The following is a 25,037-nucleotide window of genomic DNA, read 5'->3' as shown; positions in this document are numbered from 1 at the left end:
GCCGGTGGAAGTGTCCTGAAACGTTATACTCTGACAGAAATGCCTGCTTCCTCTCCCTTCATTTCGGGTAGAGAGCTAATTTAGTAAACTGATAATATCCAGCATTACAGTACTTCTTAACCTTTCAGGAGAGTTTTATGATCGTGAGCATGATCTGTACTCTGAGCAACCTCCTGGGAGCGTTAGGGAGGGTGACATTAAACCCAATGAGGCTGGCGGGGCCCAGGGTTATGGCATGAGCTGATGTCAGAATCATGATCTTCCTAATTTCTTATACTTCATCTCAGAGTTCTGGATTTCTTTCTCTTTTTCTTTTCTTCTTTTTTTTTTAATGGGCAAGAGTCTTTAAATTGCATGTCATGCTGGCACCATTTACACTTTAAGAGGCTTAAATTTTTAATTTTCTTTTCCATCTCATTGGACCATTTTAGCAAGTTGCACTGCTTTTATTACAGCACATTCTGCACCTATCCTACCCCTTTGATCCTAACCCCCGCAGAGCCTGGACTTTCGGGAACTCAGTAAAGATAATGAAAGGTCCAGTGAGTAGAGAACGTTCTATCACAGAAGAAGTGGGCCAGAACCCTCACCTTCTGGGACCCATCACAGGAAGGAGACGGCAGACGATGGATTTGGGTTACGGGATTCCGAACAGCGCAAGTGCTCCCGGTTTACCTAACCTGCCCTCTGCAGCTGAAGGCATTCCCTAGCTTCTGTCCCCCAAGTATTATCAAAGAGCAGTGCCCCTCCCCTGGCCTCAGACTGCTGAATTGCATTAGGCTGTATGTCAGTGCATTCCATGGCTGACGCTGATGGAAACTACCTACCAATTTCCATCGGAGTGTCGATCTCATTAGCGTTCAGGAGGAACAGATAGTGGCTCCATTAAAATGGCCTAACTTATTTTGGTTTCACCTTTAAGAAACTGTTTTATTGGCTTGTTTTCCCTTGAGACCAGACATTTTCCTGTAGTAGGAGCAGAGAAAATTCGTAACTTCTGGAATATGGAACAACTGGACAGAGAATTTGGAAGGAGTTCTCCCTTTTCTCAGATTCTTCTTGGAAGAGAATCTCTCTCACCCCAGTGGGCCTGATTCCTGTATCCTAAACGTTGCCTGAACTTACTGACTTCCGGGTCTATCTGTTAAAGGGGTGGTCAGCAGCCAAACTGGACATTAAAAGACCTGAGTGCTTGGTGAATTTCACATCGGGTGACCTTTCTCCTATGACTGTTCAGCTTGTCTCGGCTCAGTCAGAAATAAGCTGAGCTAGTTTTTTCCACTCTGTTCTAGGACCTTGACTGGGAGAGGCAAGTCAACTCCACAGGAGGTTTCTCTGGCAGAATAAATACCTGGACGAGTTTTTTAACTCCAGATCTTATACAAACAATGAAATAATTTGGAAGTGTCCAAAGCCACACTGTAATAGTGATTACTTTCAGGTTTTATATTATATATGATGAATGATTATAAATATAAAATGAGTTCTCTTAAAAAATATCAATTCGTCTTTATTAAGGAATTGGCTTAAACTCTTAATTAGTGTCAACAAGGAAAGAGTCTGGCCTAGAATTTGTGTCTCCTTTGGGTCTGGGGATATTTTTTGTCTGCTTGATCGGTTGCCCCATATTGGCTTGTCCCAGGATACCTGGGGAGGAATGTTCATTTCTTGGTTTTAGGCTTTGCAGGAGTGACTCCTTGCTCTTTGCTTCTGCAAATGTGTCAAGTGTATTTCAAATAATATATCTTTGTCAATTGACTCCAATAGGAGGCTTTGTTTCTTTTTAAAATTCTCTTAATACTTCATTTTATGTTTTATTAGTCAATAATCATAATTAATAACAAAAGCTATTGCTACTACATGTTGAGTGCCAAGAAGCTATTTTTATTGCATTTTAGAAATAATCTCATAAGGTGACTGTCATTGTCCTTGATCCAGTCATATGGTCAGTGAGCAGTGGAGATGGAATCTGAACTCAAGAGGAACTATTGGCCATTGCCTCGGGTGGCTGAGGGAGGCTCCCGGCAACCTGACTCCTCTGGGCTGGCGTTCTCTGTGGTGGCCTCTCTGTGGTGTGATCTATGATCATCTTGTGCTTTGCCAAGGGGAGGGACATTTTAAACCACCTGAGGAGGAAAAAACAACTTCTTCCTGGACACTCCAAATGAATTGGATCACTCCCGCATCTAATATCCTGTGGGTTACTACAGACCCTCCTTGATTTTCTTTTTCTTTTCAGTTGTCCTCAGTTGCCTTAAAAAAAGGAATCTGGTTTTCCAAGAAAAATTGAATCATCATGACTGATAAAAGTAAGGGTCAGTGATATAGTTTTATATAAAAAAGTCTGTTCTAGACTTGGTTCTGTCATATGATAATTGTTTTTTAATTTGTAATCATGAATATTATTGTAGATGAACCATTAACTGCTTCTTTATGTCAATGCACGGTGGTTGGTACAAAGTAGATATATACTCTGTTATATAATCTGTTATCTCAGCATTCGTTCACTCACCAAACATGTGTTGAGGGCCTCTCTGTGCCTGGCACTGTGCCATGGACTGGCATGCAACAATGATGCTGAGAGCACAACATTCCAAGTCAGCTGGCTTGCATTCAGATCTCTCTCTGCACCACACTAATTGTGAAGCTTGGAAATTTTCTCATCCAACAATGTGGGCCAATCAGAGGGCCTATTTCATAAGACTGAGAGTTTATATAAGGCCCTTAGCATAGTGCCTGGCCCACTGTAAGTGCTCAGTAAGGGAAGACCAGGGGAGATAAACTGTACCCCAATATAATTTATTTCAATAAGCATACTTGTACACACACACATGTTTGTACATGGCGATAGTGATGTTTACTATTGCGGAGAAGAAGGATGAATATTTGATATAAAATTATTTTTATAGAGTTAAACAATACATCTATAGCACACAACCTAGGGAAGTAAAACAACAAGGTTTTGGGGTGTGCAGAAGAGAGCAGGGGTCTTCAGAGTAGGGGCAGGAGAGGAGAGCAGGTAATATAAGAATTTCTGGAGCCCTGGCTGGTATTGTTAAGTGGTTAGAGCACCGGCCCTCAGACCTAAGTGTTTCAGGTTCGATTTCTGGTCAAAGGCACATCCCTGCGTTGTAGGTTCACTACTGTCACAGTTGGGGCATGTGCAGGAGGCGATCAATCTATGTGTCTCTCTCTCAAAGATGTTTCTCTCTCTCTCACTCTCCCCCTTCTTCCCTTCCTTCCACTCTCTCTAAAAATCAATGGAAAAAATATCCTTGGATGAGAGTTAACAAAAAAAGAAAAGAAAAGAATTTCTGAAGACTAAACTTTCAGTTTGTCAAAAGGGATGACTGGGTAATGAATAAGCAAACTTGAATCAGAAGCCCTCAGTATCCTTTCATGTTTCTGTAGAATATGAATCTATGAGGAAAGGCCGACCCAGCTTTTATGTAAATTTAGACAGGGCAGCAACCAGGCCACTAACTGGATTTTTAGAGTGAAGACAGACATGGTCCAGTGATGTGTGGACAGATGCAGGCTATGCTGCTTGCTGGCAGCCCAGCAGCTGGTGTTGGGCTGAGGTCTGGCGTGGAGTCCAGGGCTGCCTGGAGGATACAATGAGTATGGGCCAGAGTCCTGGTGGCACTCAGCATGGGGTGAGGGGGGGGGCCTGCCTCCACAGGTCAGGACAGTCCAGCAGGCAGGCAGAGCATGACCTAAGAGAGTGCGGAGGAGTTGGTACTCAAAGTCCAGCAAGGTTGGCATCAGCAGGGAGCAGGGTTCTGATCTCTGGGCTTGGCTCAGAGAAGGACTGGCTCGAGCAAGGCGGGTCTTGTTTACAGACCTTGAACTCAGTTCCTCTGAAAATCTGGTCTAAGTAGCAGGATTTGGCTATCACAAACCTACCTAGAAGCACCCGAACACCTTTATTTAACAACTTCCAAGATTGAAGGTGGGACTGGGCTGTCAGTAAGGGCCTGATATCTCTTGCTTTGAGGAATGGGGAGGAGAAGAGGCGGAGAAAACAAGAATTCCTTTCAGAATCTGCACAAGCAATTGCTACTCTCTCCTCCTCTTCCTCTGTTCTACTTCTATGTAATTGCTGCTAGGACACCATGTTGCTTATTTAGTAAAATAAAAATTCCAATATATGCCATTAAAACTACATATTGCATCTACTAACCATACGGTCTGAAATGTTCAAGCTGCAATTAACTTTATTGTTTTTAATACATGAAAGTCCTAAAACCAAATTAATTTTTAAAAGATTTTTATATGTTCCTCCCTCTAAATGGACACATTAAAGACAATCATTTGTACTTCACATTTTCCACTTTTTGGTCTGGAATGCAGTCCCTTTATTGGGGAGTCTTAAAACAGAGCATGGTTATTGGTTTAGGAAAGTGGCCACCTGGGGAATTTTTTTTATATATATATAATGAAAAATGCATTTCACCCTTGAAACAGCCACACAAAAATTCCTTCCAGGCAAGATCTGTTTGGAAAACACCATAGTGCTGTATACAGAACATTCTGTAAAATGGTGCTCAGTAGATGTTAAATGTGGCTGAGAGTAGGGGATGCTCTTAAAGCAATGCCTCCCCAAACATGGAAGCCACAGAGTCCCAGGGACTTTATCCTTGAATTTAAAATAGGATCAGCCCTGCCCAAGGCAGGCCAGCCAGCCTTAGACCTTTGGCCTTCCATGCCTATCCAGTTTTAGTCCCTCCCTTTTTTTGAGCAGCATCCGACTTTGAGAGGAAAAGTTCCCCTTAATATCTTCAAACATTGTCCTATTTACATGTCCATCAGGTGGAGAGGTCAGCTACTGACATGTGACCAGGTCGATTCATCGCTCTCTCTTCTCTCTCAGCCCCCCAGAGCCTCCTCTCTTCCCATATTCTCTATATAGGGGATGCCCCAATCGTCCCCCGGTGTCCAAGTCCGATATCACAGAGTCATGCTGCTACAAGGAAAAATGTGTGCTTCCGTGGAAAACTGCATCGCCTACAGGATTCTGAGTCCAGGGGGGTTATTGTATAACTCTGTAAATTGTAGTAACTGATAGAATGCAAAATGATTCCTAGCTATAGATGTGCAAATTCTACTTGATCTTTCAGAGGTTCAGCTGAATTCTCTCCCCCACTGCGGAAGAAGCTAGTTGTACCTCCGTTTGCACATTCATTTCAATATGCCTCATCTATAAATGTCTTTTCTTCCATTTCTCCCCTCAAGCAGTTATCACATCTGCCTGCTTCCTTTTTTTATGAGTAAAATAAAATCTTTAACGTGTTCATTTTATATCCTTGTGAGTCATGCTTTTACCTCCCCCCCCCCAATTATCTTTGAACACTGCCTTTTTTTTCACTCGTTGCTTCTTGTCCTTCATAGTGCTCATCGGTTCTCTCTCTTTAAATGTCTCTAATTTGTCTCTTTCCCTGCAGCCCCACTGCTGTTCTCCCAGTTCAGGTCACTGTCACTTTTCACACAGATAACTGCAACAACCTTCTAACTGCTACCACGCCTCCAGCCTGGCATCCCCGCCCCTCCCCATGTTCTGTTTACACACCTTAGCTCCTTAAACTGCAAAGCCATGCTCTGTCATTCCTGCTAGAACTCCTCAAAGGCTTTGTATCACCTTAGACCACTGGCCAAGTTAAGACATCAGGTGTTTAAGACACATTGTGTGCTGGGCTTTCTCATAACTCAATCTCTCAGTCCCTTTCTTTTTCAATCTGAAGGCCAACCACAGTTTTATTTTTAATACCTTTCAATACCTCTGGCTTCTGGGCCTTTCTCGTTCTCCTTCACTGGGCTAGCTCCTAGGTACCCAGCGTAGGTGTCTCAGCTTAGATGTGTAGGGGTGAAAGTCATTTTCCCTCTACCCTCTTTTAGAAATAAGGCGAGCCCCCAAATTCAGGGGTCCTGGTAGAACACAAAACATACTGGACATCCTCAGGAGCCAGGCAGCAAGGCAAACATCTTTACTTCTATGTAGAAGGGTGCGCACACATGGTCTGGAAGCACACACACACCGAACAGGCGGTCTGCTCAGGATTTATAATCCCTGATGCACATGACCTTTCCCTTGCTCTTGATTGGAGCTTAGGCACACAGTCTTTCATGATTGGCTAATTCAAAGGGAGGGATTGGCTTTTGCTGTTTCAAGATGGCGGCCCCCAGGGGAGCTTCAAGCCATGCGGCCAACATGGCGGCTGCCAAGTCACGCAGCCCAAAATGGCAGCTGTCTAAAGTGTTCTTTGGCAGAAAAGATGATTTGTTTATTCTCACACCTCCTAGGTTCAATGTCCAGGGCATGCAAATCAAGTAGAAAAAAAAAGACAAGTTAACAGGAGAAAAACAATTTTAATAATATACTTTTCATGGGAGTTTTACGAAGAAAATGGGGCTTAAGGGATGGTCAGATGATTGAGGCTTATATAACATCTTAAGTTAAACAAAGGAAAAGGGGTTCAGGGCTTCTGGCTGGGGAGGCCAGTTAGGGGGAGAGGTAGGGAGGAAGTGTATGGCAAATATGAAAAATATGAATTGTCCTGTTATGCACATAAGAGTCTTTCGGATGATAACTTGTCTCCAGAGTAGCTCTCTCCTGGTACAAAGACATCTTTACAAATGGAAATTTCCTTTGTGCATGTAAATTTCTTTACAAAAGAGGAGTTTTATAGTACTTTATTTTTAGGTAGTTAGGGGGAGTTAAAGAGCTTTACCTGCATCTGCTGATTCTCAATTTCCTTTAGCTCAAAATAACCCATATGTCAGAGACTTATGTTGGTGTGGAATATTTTGGTCCCCCTCAGATGTCACTTTCTATGGGAAGTTTTGTCCATTGTCTGCCCTGCTTTTTCTCTATGGTGAAGTGTATAACACTGTGGGGCTACATTCTTTATTCTCCAGAAGACAGATTGTCTTAGTAGCTCTTGTAGCCACTATTGTTTCATTCACTACCCCCAAAAAATTTCCTGGCTATGTATGACTTGGGGCCTGGGCATTGAATGTGGCCCAGGAGTGCTGTGGTGACTTTTTCTTCTAGATTTTTGCCGTAGTTAATAAGCTGTAGAGCTGGATAGCATCCAGATATCATCCTCCAATTTCATCTTTTTGTTTGTTTGTCTTTTTTGTTAATCTTCAACCTAGGATATTTTTCCATTGATTTTTTAGAAAGAGTGGAAGGGAGGAGGAGAGACAGAGAGAGAGAAACATTGATGTCAGAGAGACACATCGATTGGTTGCCTCCCACACACACCCCTACCAGGGCCGGAGATTGAGCCTGCAACTGAGGTACGTGCCCTTGACTGGAATCAAACCTGAGACCCTTCAGTCCATGGGCCGATGCTCTATCTACTGAGCCAAACCGGCTAGGGTTCCAATCTCATATTTTTAATGGAGGGCTTAATTTAAGTCCTGGGGGGCACACAGTGGGCATTGCAGTTTAGCTCCGAAAGTATAACTGAAGTGGCCTGAGTTCTAGAGCCTTGCTACTCAAAATGTGGTCTGTGGGACCAGCAGCAATGATTTCCCCGGGAGCTTGTTAGAAATGCAGAATCTCAGGCCCTACTCTGGACTTTCTGAGTCAAAATCTGCATTTTAATAGATGCCCAGGTGATTCCAGTGCATATGAAAGTTTGAGAAATGCTGTTTAAGGGTTCCACATGTACTAGCTGAGTGGTCTTGGACAAATTACTTAACCACACAGACACTTCTACAAGCATACAATGAGGCTCCTACTTCATATACCTCTTAGGACTATTGTGGAGATTAAAAGAGTTAATATGCATAAACCTTAGAATAATGGCATTTAGTAAGACCTGGACAAATATTAGCTCTTAGTAATATGACACTAGACTTAGGAGTAAGACAGGTTGTTGGGTGTCAGACCCATCTCAAGGGTCAGCCTGCTGATAGGTACATTCTTGTAAACCAAAGCTGGAAAATCCCATTCGGAGATTTATCTCAAGGAGTTCACTTTCCTAATGTGTGACACTCATTCCGGAAAGATTTACCTATTTGTGGTCATATTCAAACAGGGATTGATGACTAAAGCAGGAGCAGTTGAAAGACAAGGCCGGGTTCTCTGGCCTTTCTGTGAATTGTTTCCTATGTAAATTTATAATCCTGTGCATTTCTTCCTCATGGTTTCTTTCACTTGACTCCCTTTGTCTTCTCTCTGTTTCTTCCCTCTTGCTTCTCTGCCTCCAGTATCAGCCTCTCCCTGGTCCTCACCCACCTCACCAGGTAGTTATTTATTCTCCTGGGGCTTTCATTTCTGGGCTTTTCCTTGTGAACTGAGTTGAGAGCTTTCAGACTGGTACAGGCTGGTGGCCACTGTGACAGCAGCAGTGAGGAGAAGCCAGACCAGACTTGTGTGGGAAGATCTGGGAATATATAGAGGAATGTCTCAGACCATGACTTTGAAGAGCTTGCTCCATTATCTATGGGGTGATGTGATGATGTGAGAGGCCTAGCACAGGTCATTTTAAGGAGAGTTCTATATCAGTAAGTAATATGGAAAACTGGCAATCCCACCACTTAATATCTTGGTATGTATCATTCCATTTTGCTAAACACATGTATGATAACTCTATCACCTATTTGTCTATTTGCCACTGTTTGGGAAGAAAAATTTTCTTCTCTACCATTCTAGGTTTTTTGGGGGTTTTTTTTGGCTGGTCTAATAATTAAATTAACATAACAGATTAATGGAAGAAAAAATTTAATTATGTACATTCAGAGACCCCACAAAGACATTGACATCCAAGGACAAGTTGAACAGTTGAGGCTTATATGTTATTCTGAGCTAAGGAATAGCAAAGGGAAGGAAGGTAATTGACAGGATACTGGTACGTTCTGAGACATGCACCATGAGGTGATTTTATCATTGGGCAAACATCATAGAGTACACTTACACAAGCCTAGATGTTATAGCCTACTGCATACCTAGGCTAAATGGTATAGCCTGTTGCTTCTATAATTGCCTACTGAATACTGTAGTCAATTATAACACAATGGTAAGTATTTGTGTATCTAAACATGGAAAAGGTACAGTAGAAATCTGATGGGTCTTGATTGCCTTCAGGTCAAATCATCTGCATGCACAAGTGGCATATTTTAGAGAGGCTCATTCTGAACCCCTTCACCTATCTATATTTGTACATTTTTACGTAAGTGGAATTATTATATAAGTGCATTTTATTTTGCAATTTGATTCTTTCATTTACCAATACATCATAGGCATTTTTGAAGTCAGTATTTATAACCACACTCCATTCTTCTTAAGAGGTACCTGGTATTGGTTGAATCGGATATACCATAATTCATTTGATTATCCCCATTTGTATACATATTGGTATGTGCATGTGCAAGCATTATCCTAGAATAAGTTTCCAGATGTGGTCTAGTAGGTCACTAGATAGGCATATGTCAAAGTTTAAAAGGCATTGAAAAAATGCCTTCCAATAAACTTCTTTACCAATTATATGCCTACTAACAGTACATAAAAGGTACAGTTTTCCCCACACCCTTAAACTATTTACATAATATTAGGAGAAACATGTTATATTTTAGATTTTTATTTCTTTAGTAGGTTGAATATTTTCCCACATATCCTCTTGCCTTTTGCATTTCCTCTATGATTCCTGTACCTACCTCACCTTTTCTTCCTCTGTTGTTTTTTTTCACTGTCTGTTCTTAGGTTTGTAAAAGGTCTTTGAATAGTAGGACCACTATCTTATACATCTTTTTTCCAGTCTATATCTTGTCTTTTAATTTGGTTTGTTTTGTGTTTGTTGTTACCAGAAAGAAACTTTTGAAAAATTATTATTATATAATCTGTGCATTTTCCTTTATGCCTGCTGAATTTAATGTCTTGTTTGTGAAGCTCCTTTCCCCACCCCAAGATTACAAAATATAACAAAGAACCTTAAATTTTATACATAGGGATTCAGTTTGGCTCAGTAGTGAGATTTTATTTAAAAAATACAGCCACGAAGTGTCTAGAATTGGTAGCAGTACATACTTGTTACACTGTTGATTGACATCCTTCAAAAGGTTTCTTTACCAAAACATTTATAATAGATTGAGTTTTCCAGACTTGCAATAGCTCTGTAAATGTTCTCAGTCATGTCATTCAATCTTTTCAAGAGGGAGGGCTTTAAAATTTTTTCTTTTAAAATCTTAATTTGCAAAGGATATACTGATGGAGTCTTCTTGCTTTTCTTGGTGTGATGTAGAAGTAACTTTTTAAAAAAATATGTTTTTATTGATTATTTGTTTATTTTTTATTTGAGAGAGAAGAAGGGAAAGGAATAGAGAGATAGAAACATCAATGAGAGAGAAACATCGATTGGCTGCCTCCTGCACACCCCCTACTGGGGATCGAGCCCACAACCCAGGCATGTGCCCTGACCAGGAACGGCACTGGGGATCTCTTGGTTCATGGCCAACGCTCAACCACTAGACCACACTGGCTGGGCAGAAGTAACTTTTTGCATGCACATGAACTTGTCACCTCCCCACAGCACATCTAGGATAGGATTTGTCTAGTGAGTATTCCCTAGTGTGTGGTCTACATGGAGACCCAGGTGCTGTGTTTGGGGACCCATGGAGGCCTCTGAGGGGAAGTACCACCAGAAAGCAAAGAGATGACAGTGTTCAGGGAAGTAAAAAGTAATGATGGATGAAAAGGCTCATTTTAGAAACCACATCCTGAACAGGAGGCAAGTTGCCAGCTTCCTTGAAGGTGGGCATTGGGTGGACTGAATCACCTGTAAACCTCGCCCAAAAATTGTTCGGAGACCTAGCTGAGACTTACTGTTCTTAGCCATAGCGGGCATCAGAGACTTTGGGGATGAAGAGTTTAAGACAACTAGAGAATCACAGAGAATTCTCATTGTCTCCAGGCTGATCTTCTTCCAGATCAGGACTGCCTTCCCACTTCTGTCTGGGGGCAGCACAAAGCCTCCTCCACCTAAAAATACCTCTGTTCCCCCTTTCCCCTCTCACCTCTAGCTGCCTAGCTTGCTCTTCCCTTCTACATAAAATTTTGCTCTCAAAGCAGCCCCAGGGTGGGCAGGCAGGGGTGATGGAGAGAGGGAGAAGATAGAAATGAAGGTGAATCTGGAGCAGACCAGGAACTTCTGCACATTCAATAGGAGAATGCAGAAGCCCCCAAGAAATGGGCAATTCACAGAGTGTGTTCACTTCTTAGTGCTGCCATCACCAAATACCACAAATCAGTGGCATAGAATAGCAGAAATGTATTGTCTGATAGTTCAGGAAGCCAGAAGTCTGAAAATAAGGTGTTGGCAGGGCCAGTCTCTCTCTGACACCAGTAGCAGAAGTATCCTTCCTGGCTTCTTCCAGCTTCAGGTAACTCCAACATTTTCATTTGGAATAAATGTGAGAGTAAAATATAGAAATTCTATGTTTACCTTTTTTGGGAACCACCAAACTGTTTTCCAGTGTGGCTGCACCACTTTCCCCACCAACAAAAGAGGATGTTTCCAATTTCTTCACACCCTTACCAACACTTGTTATTTTCTGTGGGGGAGGTTTTGTTTGTTTGTTTTTAATAATAGCCATTCTAGTGGGTGTGAAGTGGTATTTCATTGTGGTTTTGATTTGCATTTCTTTAATGAGTAATGATGTTGAATATCTTTTCATGTGTTTTTCTTACTATTTTTAAACAACTTCTTGTGTCCATAATTGTTTCAAAATAAAAAGCTCACATGTATGTGTATATGTACATATGTATATGTATATATGTACACATTTCATTTATATATGTAAATTTAATATCTATTTATTTCTCTACCCATACATACCACACAGTAATACCATTTTGCTAAAACACATACAAATAGAAAGATACACATTAAACAGATTGGAATGGTTATCTATGAGGGGAAATGAATGGGATTTGAAGGTAAAGAGAATAAATAAACAAAGCGCAGAGGTCCATTGAGAGGACAAAGATGATGATAATGTGCCATGAACTGAGGAGCATGATTAATTGAAACTTTTGCACATAAGTAACAAAAAGTTAAAATAAAAGGGAAGGCAGAGAAAACACCTTTTTAAGTCATCAGCTGTTTCTGGTCCTGCCCTGTCCTCCCCTACAGTGCTTGCTGCTATTTGGAAGACAGGCTAGTCTTCCTAGTCTTCAGGCCTCCTTTTCCCTGTCCCTCCCTTCCTTGTCCCCAGCAAAGAAATCCAAGCTGGGGACCCAGTGTGGAGGTGGGTAAGTCTAGTGGCCAAAAGAAGGGTTGGCAGGAATAAGCAGTCACTTTGATTCCTCCCCTCTCTCACCCCCCCCCCCCCCCCACACACACAATCTGCCAGCCCTATGGCCTTGGACCTCAGCTTCCCCTTCAGTAAAATTCGGGAATTCATCTTCTCCAGGGAATTCATCTTCTCCCCTCTAGCTGTCACATTCTCTGACATTTAAATTCAACCTTAACTTGGTCAATGTCCCCTAAGCAGCAGAGCAATCAGGTCCCGGAGCCCGGCTGCCACAGTCAGTAATGTGAGCTGCTGGTCAGAACCACCGGCATTTGCAGGTAGAAAGAGTGGACTGGCTGTTCTTTAAAAGGTGACCTCAATTGGGCTAAAACCCGGGAGAAAACCAAGGGGAGGTTCATTTTCTCAGGAAACTGCCACTTAGACAGCTTCAACATTCCCGTTGCATTTCGGCATTTCCAATGCCAGCTGAGACCAGTTGGTACAGAAAGAGGGAATTTATTAAGGCTGTTGTCAATTTCTAAAAAGCCAAACAAAACCCAGAGAAGGTTGAGCCGAAGGTTTAGGTTGGGAACGGCAGAGTGAAAGACCTGCTTGTTTAAACTCCATTTAAATTCTTGGCTTCCTTTGAATAAATACACTAATGGCACTTGCCAGAAATCCACTTTAATAGCATGGATGTGTGAGACGTGGCCCAAAGGGCTGTCTTGGAAAGGCGGACAACTCTTCTAAGAGTGATTTCCCTGGCCAGGACATGCGAGAGAAGACTGCTCTCCATTATTTACAATACGGCAGGGGCACTTACTGTTCTGTTTCACTTAGAAAATAAGGAGCTGGCAGTCTTTTAATTAAACAACTTGATTGGTTTGGGTGACTATTGCACCCTGGAACCAGCGCTGAGGAGAGGGGGTAGGCGGTGGGCTCAGCTGCGTGGCCGGCAGAGCTTACTCTGTGAACCTGCAAACTCACTTGGCTCCAGAGCCACTTCAGTGAAAGTCCATTTTCTCTGGAGGAAAGGAATTCAGAGCTTAGAGGCACAGCTTCTCTGAAATTTATAGGTGACAAAAGCCCTGCAGGAAGGCACCCCTTTCTCTTTCTTGCATCAACACGCAGATTCAAAATAACAAACATGTCACATTAGCTTAAGAGGAAAATAAATTAATTAAGGAATTCAAATTCCATTTCCCAATTGACTTCAGAGAGCCAGCTTTTAATATATAAATCAGCCCTTGTTGTTTTTTGCCATTTAGAAAAATTGCAAAAACAAAATGTAGGAAAAAAAGTGAAAAAGATATATCAGTTGGGGAAGAAAACCTATTACATATGTGTTGCTTCTAATTATTGTCAATTCAACAATCTTCAGCGCTAGAAAACAAAATGTTCGCATATAATAGAACATATTTCAGCAAGAATATAACAACATTAGCATTTGTTTACAGTGACTTGACATGAATCCTGTATGTTGGCACAGGAGAAGATGACCCAAGAACTGTATTGGCTGGACTCTGCACCAATTGAACCCCACAATTTTCAGGAAGTATAAGAGGTCATGCAGATGCAGCAGCCTTTATAGAGAGACTTTAAGCAACCCTCCCTAAGCCAGCATAGATGGCATATGCACTTGTGTTTGGTGCAAAGAACCGAGTAGGGCACACTGCCCATGAGTACATGTGCTCGCACGCGCACGCGCACACACACACACACACACACACACACACACACACTGTACGCTGCTGGAGGGTAGTGGGTCCCCTCAGTGAAATCCCCCTGGTGTATGAACTATTTCTCTCTCCATAGAGAATAGTAGGGGAGGAAAAGTTTTCCCTCTACCCTTCTAGGTTCTTTGGTTGGTCTAATAATCAAAATTAACATAATACAGATTAATAGAAAAAAAAAACACACATTTAATTACATACATATGGGACCCCTGCAAAGACAATGAGATTCCAGGACAAGCCAGGCAGTTGAGGCCTAAATGCCATTCTGAGCTCGGGAATGGGATATGAGTCTGGGCTTTAAAAGGGAATAGGGTAATTCACAGGACAGTAAGAAGAGCAGATGTTTAGTAATTAGTAATGCCATGCAGATAGGTAATTCAGGGGGAAAGTGATCTTTTGTAACAGCTCTTTTTCTAGCTTAGGTTCCCTACCTAAATTCTTTTAGATAATTAAGGGAGAGGTAAGTTTTTCTTGAGTCTACTGTGTCTTGATTGCCTTCAGTTCAAATAATCCATATGCCAAAGAGGCACATTTGGGAAGGCTCATTCTGAACCCCTTCGATCATGCCAGGTATCACTAGGAGAGGGCCCAAAGCCCTCTTAGGTAGGATCAAATGAAGGCTCTAGAGTCACATGCTCTTGTGGACACAGGTTCTGGAGCATATTATAGTGACTTCCTTAAAAAAAGAGAGGAAAGTCAGTGAGGTTACATCTTTATGTCCCTCTAGGAAATGCATGGTGTTTGCTAGCAAGTACCATGTTGGAATCCTGGAGCAAAAACAAACAAACAAACAAAAAACTGGTTTAACTTTGAGATGCTTTCTATGATAGTCTTCCAGGAAATACCAGTTTTCAAAATGCCCTTGGGGGTCAGACATGAGAGGGTTTCCTGGGTTTGAAAAAGTAACACTCTCTTTAAAATGGCCAGGTGAAGTTGGTTAGAGCCTCAGAGTACATACAAGAATCAACTAATGAATGCATACATAAGTGGAATAACAAATTTCTCTCTCTCTCTCTCTCTCTCTCTCTCTCTCTCTCTCTCTCTCTCTCCTCTCTCTTTCTTCTTCTTCTTCTTCTTCTTCTTCTTCTTCTTCTTCTTCTTCTTCTTCTTCTTCTTCTTCTTCTTCTTCTTCTTCTTCCCTCCTCCTCCTCCTTCTTCCTCTTTAAAAAAAACCAATCAATAAAAAATGTTTAAAAACTGGCCAGGTGAGCACCCATAAACAACCTGCCCTACTTCTCCTTCCCATCTAGCTGAGTCCTAGGAGACAGGATCACCTACACAGTGATTCCTTAGTGATGGTCTTGCATAATGGACATTGTCTACTTAAGACCATAAGCACCCAGAGCTAGAACTTCCATTTTTGTTCAGCCCTGACCAGGGGGTCCGCCCACAAGTTGAGAAGCAAGTCTGAAGGCAAAGAGGGGGCATATTTGAGCTTCTTGCAGGGTGACCAGCTTTCCCTGTTTGTTCAGCACTGAAGGTCTCCTGTCTCAGGGTGTCCCTCCTTCCTGGGCAAACCTGGATATTTGGTCACCTTAAATCTCTCAGGAAAAGCAAGGCATTCAATTCAATCTAGTTTTGAAAAGAAAGTAACCAGAGGTTCACTACAGGGGCGGTAAAAGATTGCTTTTATCTTTCTAATTCCCTCTCTGCTTATTTTTGTTACCTGTTATCTGTTTCCTGGTAGTAAATCTCTTATAAAGAAAATGGACTGTGGTTTGCTCGGGGCTGGGCAAGGAGTGGTAACTGGAACATGGGCCCATACTCTGCAGCTGGCTCAGAACAGAGGAAACCTCTAAAGCTGCAATGGCTGATGGCAGCTTCAGGTTAAAAAAAAGGAATGCAGGTTACATTCTGGGGCCAATAGAAAGGAAGAACGGGGTGTTGAAGGAGCTGGTCTGGGTTCTAAGTGGCCTGATTGTGGGAAAGCCTTCCTAAGGAGTGCTCCAGCATCAATGGCCAGGCACTCTTCCCTCCACATCAGACCTTCCTCCTCATGTGCACTTCAGGGATTAATCCCATGCTTTACTGATGTTAAGAAGGGAGCAAGGACCTGACCCATTAAAATTTGAGCTCTTCTTACACTGCATATTTATTTATTTATTTATTTATTTATTTATTTATTTATTTATTTATTTTTGCCTCCTTTCTCCTTCCTCCCTTCTTCTCTCCTCTTTCCTCCCTTTCTCCTTTCCCTCCCATCACTTTTATCTTTCTTTCTTTTTAGGGATCAATTTTGAGCCCCATCACGTTAAAGCCCAAGTGCCACCACTGCCCCCTTGTGTTTCATGGATGGAAGAACTGAGTCCCAGACTAACCACACCCTTGAGAAGATCCAAAAACCTTGGAATACACAAAGGGCTGTGGATAGAGCTGAAAGGTCATTGATTAAACATGTTGGCAAAGGACACACATGCCAACTAGGGCAACATTTCAAATGGGGTGGCCTCTGAGGAGCTATGCCACTCTGGCTAACTGAGGAATTCCCTAAGAGAGAATACCTTGATCTTGCTAGGCACAATGAGCTTGTGCAGGTCTTTGTCTTCAGCCTGGATACACACACAGAGCAGGACTTAAATATTCAAAACTATTCCAGGATTCCTTCACATTCTCAATGACTAAAGACTTATATCAGATAGTGTGTACATATATGGCAAAGTGAAAGGTTTTGCAAAGTATTAATGTGCATTTCTCTTTTTTCTTTTTGAGTGCTAGGCTTTGGCCTAGTTGGCCCCAAGCACACATTTTTCTTGGGTCAAGGGTGGAGGAGCATATAGGACTGGGAGATTCGGCATATTCTAGTGTGAATGCAGGGAGAAATGAGATAGTGTTGGGCCTCTGACTCAAAAAAGAATTAAGAGATTATTCCAATTCACTTCACTTCCCATTCAGTTCTCCCCTTTAACATAGGTCAATCCTGGACAACTCAGCCCATATAGTTCTGCTGGGGAGGGTAGACGTGATATAAGAGCGAGATTTATTGCTGGAAAACTTGATTTTTCCAGCCCCTGGGCATTGTGAAGAGGCCTGGAGAGGGCAGTAGGAGCTCAAGAGTCATTGTGTATGCCTAGATTCTTGCCTCCTTTGGCTTTGAGTCAAGTAAGGAAAGAGAAAAGCCAAGGGCCAAAGAATGACAAACCAAGATCTCATTAGGACCCTGAAAATCTCTCTGCATGAATTCTCAGACCTGTCCATCTGAACCTGGGGGGCAACTGTGCCAATTATACCAGAGAGGAAGGACCCAGAAAGGCTGCCTGGGATCCCACATGGCAGGATGCTGAGCTAAGAGCCATGGATCTTCCCCAGGCCTGCCGTGGTAGGGTAAAGGGACATAAGAGCTGAAGCTGGAATTGGTGGAGGTCTGTAAGTGCAGAGGAAAGACCAGATAATAATTTACACTGTTTGCAGAATTCAGCCAAGAATACTGGCAGAGCTACCAGTCCTACAGTCCAAAGGTCCAGGCATTGTCTACAGGGGAGAAGAAGCTGGGGGAAGCTGAAGCTATCCAAGAGTTTGGACACCTTTACTCAAGACATACCAGAGACTTCCAAAAGCATTGTCTACATTACCAGATTGGATTTAGTTTTAAACAAGTTTGGATATTCGTTAAAATTTTTAAAAACATAAAAATCATGGGAGGGAGGCCAAATTACTTACAAACAAAATAAAAAATGAGCCTGGCCGGTGTGGCTCAGTGGTTGAGTGTCAACCTAGGAACCAAGAAGTCATGGGTCAATTCCTGGTCAGGGCACATTGTGGACTCAATCCCCAGTAGGGGGTGTGTGGGAGGCAACCAATCAATGATGTTTCTTTCTCATCAATGTTTCTATCTCTCTATCCTTCTCTTTCCTCTCCCTCTAAAAATCAATAAAAAACATTTAAAAAAATTAAAAATGGTATTTTCCCTATATGTGTGTTAAAGTTTGCAATCTTGATACAATATATACACCCAGGCAAAAATATCAAGAACCATGCCTATATGAATTCTTTTGATTTCACTCTTAGTTGTTTCTTTATTATCTCAATTATTTGCTTTGCTAGTGTGCACTACTTCCTGAGGCAGTAGCTATCTGTAGGAAAGAGAAGTGTGGAACGGAGTCATGGGACTAACAGAAGAATAAGTCAACTAATGCCAATACCTGTTGGCATAAAGATTATTTTGAGTTGAAGACAATTGAGAACCAGCAGAAAAAGCTCTTTACTACCCCCTCCAAACTGCCTAAAATTAAGTATGAATTTCTCCTTTTGTAAAGGAAACATATTTGTAAAGGTGCTTCCAAACCAGGAAGGCAGCAACTCTTACAAACAACGTATCATCTGAGAGACTTTTATCAGCATAACAAGACATCCCTTATTTACCATATATTTCCTCCCCTCCCTTCTCTTCCATAACTTGCCTCCCCTTCCCAGAATCCCAAACCCCTTTTTCTTGTTTAGCTTAAGATGATATACAGGCCTCAATCATCTGGCTGACTCCTTGAATATCATTTTTTGTGTGAAACTCCTGTGCATACATATGTAATTAATTTTTTTTATTTTGTTAATCCAGCTTTTTTCAATATAATTTGTGGGCCCAGCCCATGGAGAACCTTTTTCCTCCCCTACACTCCATCTCTCAGCCCCAGTGACCACTAATCTACTTTCTGGCTCTGTAGATTGGCCTATTCTGGTCTTTTCATCTAAATGGAATCATATGACACATGGTCTTTTGTGTCTGGCTTCCTTCACTGAGCATGTTTTTAAGATTCATCCATGTTGTAGCCTATATCAGTGCTTCACCCATTTTTATGGCTGAGTAATATTCCATTGTATGGATAGATCACATTTTATTTATTCATCAATCAATGGACATTGGGCAGTTTTTACCTTGGAGCTATTATGAATAATGCTGTTGTAAACATTTGTGTACAGCTTTTGTGTGGACATATGTTTTTAATTATCTTGAGTATATACTTAGGAGTGGAAATGCTGGGGCATTTGAATACTTTGTTTAACTTTTTGGGAACCACCAAACTGCTTTCCAAGAGGCTATTCCATTTTTCATCCCCACATCCTTGTCAGTTCTTGTTATTGTCCTGCTTTTTGATGAGAGCCATCCTAGTGGATGTGAGCAGTATATCCTTGTGTCAAATATCTTTTTTTAAATCTTTATTCTTCAGATTATAACAGATGTCCCTATTTTTCCCCCCATAGCTCCCCTCTACCCGGTTCCCACCCCACCCCAGGCCCTCGCCACCCCATTGTCCGCATCCATAGGAACTGCATACGTGCATATAAGATCTTTGTCCAATCTCTTCCTGCACCCCCCCACACCTTCTTCCCCTTGAGAATTGTTAGTCCACTCCATTTCTATGCCCCTGATTCTATTACATTCACCAGTTTATTCTATTCATCATATTTTTTATCTTCACCTTCTTCTTCTTCTTCTTCTTCTTCTTCTTCTTCTTCTTCTTCTTCTTCTTCTTCTTTTTTATCTTCACCTTTTTCTTCTTCTTCTTCTTCTTCTTCTTCTTCTTCTTCTTCTTCTTCTTCTTCTTCTTCTTCTTCAAGAATACCCTTCAGCATGTCATATAATACTGGTTTGGTGGTGATGAACTCCTTTAGCTTTTTCTTGTCTGTGAAGCTCTTTATCTGACCTTCAATTCTAAATGATAGCTTTGCTGGGTAGAGTAATCTTGGTTGTAGGTTCTTGCTATTCATCACTTTGAATATTTCTTGTCACTCCCTTCTGGCCTGCATAGTTTCTGTTGAGAAATCAGCTGACAGTCGTATGGGTACTCCCTCATAGGTAACTAACTGTTTTTCTCTTGCTGCTTTCAAGGTTCTCTTTTGGTCTTTTGCCCTTGGCATTTTAATTATGATGTGTCTTTGTGTGGTCCTCTTTGGATTCCTCTTGTTTGGGGTTCTCTGTGCTTCCTGGACTTGTAAGTCTATTTTTTTCACCAGGTAGGGGAAGTTTTCTGTCATTATTTCTTCAAATGGGTTTTCAATATCTTCCTCTCTCTCTTCTTCTGGCACCACCATAATTTGGATGTTGGTATGCTTGAAGTTGTCCCAGAAGCTCCTTACACTATCTTCATATTTTTGGATTCTTTTTTCTTTTTGCTTTTCTGGTTGGGTGTTTTTTGCTTCCTTGTATTTCAAATCTTTGACTTGATTCTTGGGATCCTTTAGTCTGCTGTTGAATCTCTGTATATTATTCTTTATTTTAGTCAGTGTATGCTTAATTTCTGACTGGTCCTTTTCCATTTTTTTGGCATTCTCACTAAGATCCTTGAAGGTCTCACTAAGTTCCTTGGAGGTTTCTAGAAGATTCTTGAGTAACCTTATAATGGTGGTTTTGAACTCTATATCCAGTAGTTTGCTTTCTTCCATTTCTTTCATTTGTAACATGTTTCTTTGTCTCCACATTTTGGCTGCTTCCCTGTGTTTGTTTCTATGTATTGAGTGGAGCCGCTATGTCTCCTTGAGTTGGTAGAGTGGCCTTGTGTAGTAGGTGTTCTATAGGGCTCAGTGGCTCAGCTTCCCCAGTCACCTGAGTTGGGAGCTCTGGGTGCACCCCTTTGTGGGCTGTGGGCACAGTCTTGTTGTAGTTGAACTTTGATTGCTGTTGGTATCAATGGGAGGAATTGACCTCCAGGCCAATTGGCTGTGAGGACCAGCTGTGTCTACAATGGAAGAGCTGCTATGCAGGAGACACCCTTAGGGGGCAGGACTTGCTTCAGTGGGGCTTTGATACTCACTGAGTTTGCCCCTTGAGTGTGTCACTTATGGATGTGAAGAGTTGTAATCTGGTATGGTCTCACACTGACCACTGGATACACTGGCTCTTGGATCTCCAAGGAGTTGCAAAGTCAGCCACTGCCTGGGGCCACCCAGCAGGAGCTACAGAGAGATCTGCAGATTCCTCCTCTTTGTATCAGGTTTGGAAGTGCCCAGACGAGGCCCAGCTGTGAAGGAAGGTAGGCTGCTACTGGTGCTGGCCTTGGGCCTTCTTTTGATAGCTTAGGGCTCCCTGACCCAGCTCCAGCTTGTTTGACAGGTTTTAGACTGAGAAAGGACAGGACATTGATATGCAAAAGCCGTTGCGCACAGCTTGGGTGGGGTTGTAAATTGGGTAGGGCAGGGTCTCAAGGAATCTCCAGGGTGGAGCAAACAGCAATGGCTGCCAGTCAGCCCTGTACTGGGGAGGTCCCAGCACAGGAACAATGACCATTGAGAGCACCTCTGTCTGGAAGAAAGCCACCCCCACGGTCCTGCCTTGATGCCAGACAGTCCAATTTCTCCCCGTATATGTCTGGGTCCCCCAGCACTGGAACTCAGAGCAAGCGGGAGCTTGTATCTCCCTCCCAATTAAAAAAGTGGCACACCCAGGTGTTGGCCCGTTCCATGCCTCCGCACTTTCTACCAGTCTCAATGTGCTTTCTTCTTTACCTCTCTAGTTGTAGTACTTCCACTCAGCCAGCTTTCCCACAGTTCTGGATGATAGTTGTTCTGTATTTTAGTTGTAATTTTGATGTGGTTGTGGGAGGCAGCAAGTACAGGTGTTTACCTATGCAGCCATCTTGATTCTCTCCCAAATATCCTTTTGAAGGTTTTGAATAACAAACTAACCTTTTAGGTGGTTTGCAGACATTTCTACGAGGCTCTTATAGTCTTAGCATTTCTTCATCATCCTTTTTTTTCCTTTTAGTTTAGTAATTTATTGCTAATGCACTTTTCATGACTCTAAAATAAACACTTCTATTTAGACTTTTTAAGCTAGTGACTAATCATATGACTGTATATATCGAGTAATTTTAATTGCTTAATATATGGAGCTATTTATCTTTGAAAGTCCCAAAATAAAATCACCACAGGCCCCTAGTGATTCTCTGGTGGCATGGGGTAATTTCTGTGTCCTGTCATACTCTGTATGACAGATGTATATCCAAACCTTACTCTGTTACTAACTTTACTTTTTAATTGAACTTTTACCCTTCATGCGCCAAGGGGCAGGTTAGATTGCTGGTTCTGAGTTAATTACAACTGCCATTATTTTTTATTTGCAGTGCCTGAGCAAGCAGTAAAACAGCAAGTTAAGTCGCATTTGCAGTGGGACCATGACTCAATTAGTGTTTTTGAATAATAGGCAATAGTAATTAAGGTCATGGTAATCACAGCAGCAGCATTTTGTGGTAGCCTGGCTCCAGCAAAGGCTGTTTCACAACACACCCAGGCAGGGGGTAAAGGGAGACAGAGTAAAACAGGTGGAGGTTCCTTCTTTCATGTCTCTTGCAAACTGGGCATGGAAATTCTTGAGAATATCTTAAGTAAATTTTTCACCATCTGTTTTTCAACTTCCATTTCAGAAATTCAAAATTCAACACAGAACTCATAGGGTCCAACAAAGTAATCTTTCAGTTCAGTTAACAACAGTTATGGAAAGCTGGGCTTCTGAGACTGAAAGCTATATGCAAGCATTAACATGTATCTGGATACCAGGGTATGCAGGGGGAGATTAATAGCCCTTTCAACTTGGCTTTGCAAACCCAAGCCTATAAAATTTCTCCCAGTTCAAGAGTGAATGTGCCCTTCTTAAGGATAAGATTGAGGGACAGCTTGGTCATGCGACTTGGGCGTGATTCCTCCGAGAGGAGTCCTGTTGAGCCATCTGGTTCTCATTTTAGATTTTAACTGAACATGTCACCATCTTTCCAGAGCTGTAGGTGCTTAGACTGTATGGGCCCTTTCCTCTAGCATGATGATTCTACTGGTGATAGAAAATCTCTGTCGGGTATAGAGAAAAATCTTATCCAAAGGACAAAATGTTATGAATGTTAGGCTTAAGAAGGGTGATAAGAAAGGAGGCCCAGCCTGGCTGGTGTAGCTCAGTGGTTGAGCATTGACCTATGAACCAGGAGGTCATGGTTCAATTCCCAGTCAGGGCACATGCCTGGGTTGTGGGCTCAATCCCCAATAGGGGGCATGCAGGAGGCAGCCAATCAATGATTCTCTCTCATCATTGATGGTTTTATCTCTCTGTCTTCCTTACTCTCTGAAAACAATAAAAAAAAATTTTTTAAAGAAAGAAGGCCCAGATTAATGTTCTGAGTGTTGTTAACATGGACATCAAACCATCCTTGAAAGTAAGGTTACTAGAGGAGAGAGGCTAAGTTTGAAGATGGACTGACTATGTCTGAGGGTTATGCCCTTTCTCCTATACCCCTTCTTTCTCACAGTTCTTGTCACCCAGAAGCCTTCTGGGCCTCAGGGCAATATAGTTGTTGATCTAAGCATGCTTGTCTGGGCCATTTGTGGATACTTCTTTAGTTGCAATGATTCTATTTGGAATCATGAGGACAATGAAAAGCCTCTGTGTCTCCTCAGAATTTATATGCTGAAATCCTAACCCCCAAAGATAATGGCACTAGGAAGTGGGGGCTTTAGGGAGGTGTTTAACTCATGAGGGTGGAGCCTTCATGAATGGGATGAGTGCCGTATGAAAGAGAATTCATACAGATTGCTAGCTTCTTTTACCAAGTGAGGACACAGGGAGGAGGGCCTTCACAGAACATGACCATGACTATGTCTGAGGGTCATGCCAAGATGGCTTTTTATAGCATCTCCAACTATCTTGCCTCAATATACATACTTCAAATCCCACTTCATTACGCCTTCTGTAACTTCCCTCTAATCCCAATAGCATACATGTGTATTAAGTATTGGGCTGTCTTAGTCCATGTAGGCTGCTGTAGGAAATGGGCCTCTATGATCCATCTCCAGCATGGTTGGCTTTTGATGGAAATGGTTGCTGAATTTCCCCAGGGCAAACAGAATGTAGGAAGAGGATGTAAGAGCAAGGAACTGTGGGCCAGCATCATGGTGGAAACCCCTGAGGTGCCTGCCTCAGCTAGACAAGGGGAGGTGGAGGCAACTAGAAAGGGCCTCAGCCCAATTTTTTTGAATGGTCCAATGGAAGACAGAAAGACCTAGGTGACCTATGAGGAAACAGGTGACCCCATAGTACTCAGCCAACGAGGAAAGGGAAGAGGGACAGAATAAATGGGCTGTGTTCACTGCCCCAGGTATGCCTATACAACCCGACAGATACCCGATCTCGAGAACTATTAGAAGTCTTGTTTTCACCATACTCTGTCTCCGAGTTGTTATTTGAATTCGGACAGGTGAGCATTTCTCACAGCTGCTATAACAAAATACTACAGAAACTGATGACTAAAACAACATAAATTTTTGTCTCACAGTTCTAGAGGCTGGACGGCTAAGATCAAGGTGCCTTCAGGGTGGTTTCTGGTGAGATCACTCATCCTGGCTTGCAAATAGCCACCTTTTCATTATTTGTTCATATGGCTTTTCCTCTGTGCTTGCATGTTCGAAGGAGGAAGGAGAGAAGAGAGATCTCTGGTTTTTCTTCTTATGGGGGACACCGGTCCTTAGGATTAGGGACCCACCTTTCTTACCTCATTTGACCCTAATTACTTCTCTAAAGTTCCTATTTCCAAATATAGCCACACTGGGGACTGGAGCTTCAATGTATGAATTTTGGGGCAACAATTCAGTTCATAACAACAAATAACTCAATTTAAAGGTCAACCAGCACTTATCATCTCAGAACCAGCCTTTACTTGTTCTAATTTTTCTAATTCTTTCTCATTGGTTTTACCCATTATTTTATAGCCCCTAATTCATTGAAGAAGGGAAGAGGTGGGTCTTACTTTGGTGATCCTTTGTGTTTTATAGTAACACAAAATGGTGAGATAATTTCTCTACCATCCCTGCTTTTATTGAATACAAAGGCTTAAAGTTTAATTAAGGAAAAGGCCTCTAAATTATTTTGATTGGCCATCCTTATCATATATTTTTTGTGCATATACCCCTGACATTTGTTTATTCATTTATTTATAAACTAGAGGCCCAGTGCACAAAAATTTGTACGCTCAGGGGCGGGGGGGGGGGGGGTCCCTCAGCCTGGCCTGCGCCCATTTGCAGTCCAGGACCCCTTGGGGGATGTTCACCTGTCGACTTAGGCCCACTCCCCGGGGGATCAGGCCTAAGCTTGCAGTC

The sequence above is a fragment of the Myotis lucifugus genome, unplaced genomic scaffold (genome assembly GCF_000147115.1).
Source record: "Myotis lucifugus unplaced genomic scaffold, Myoluc2.0 scaffold_36, whole genome shotgun sequence".
Classification (NCBI taxonomy): domain Eukaryota; kingdom Metazoa; phylum Chordata; class Mammalia; order Chiroptera; family Vespertilionidae; genus Myotis; species Myotis lucifugus.
This window is presented reverse-complemented; position numbering follows the sequence as displayed.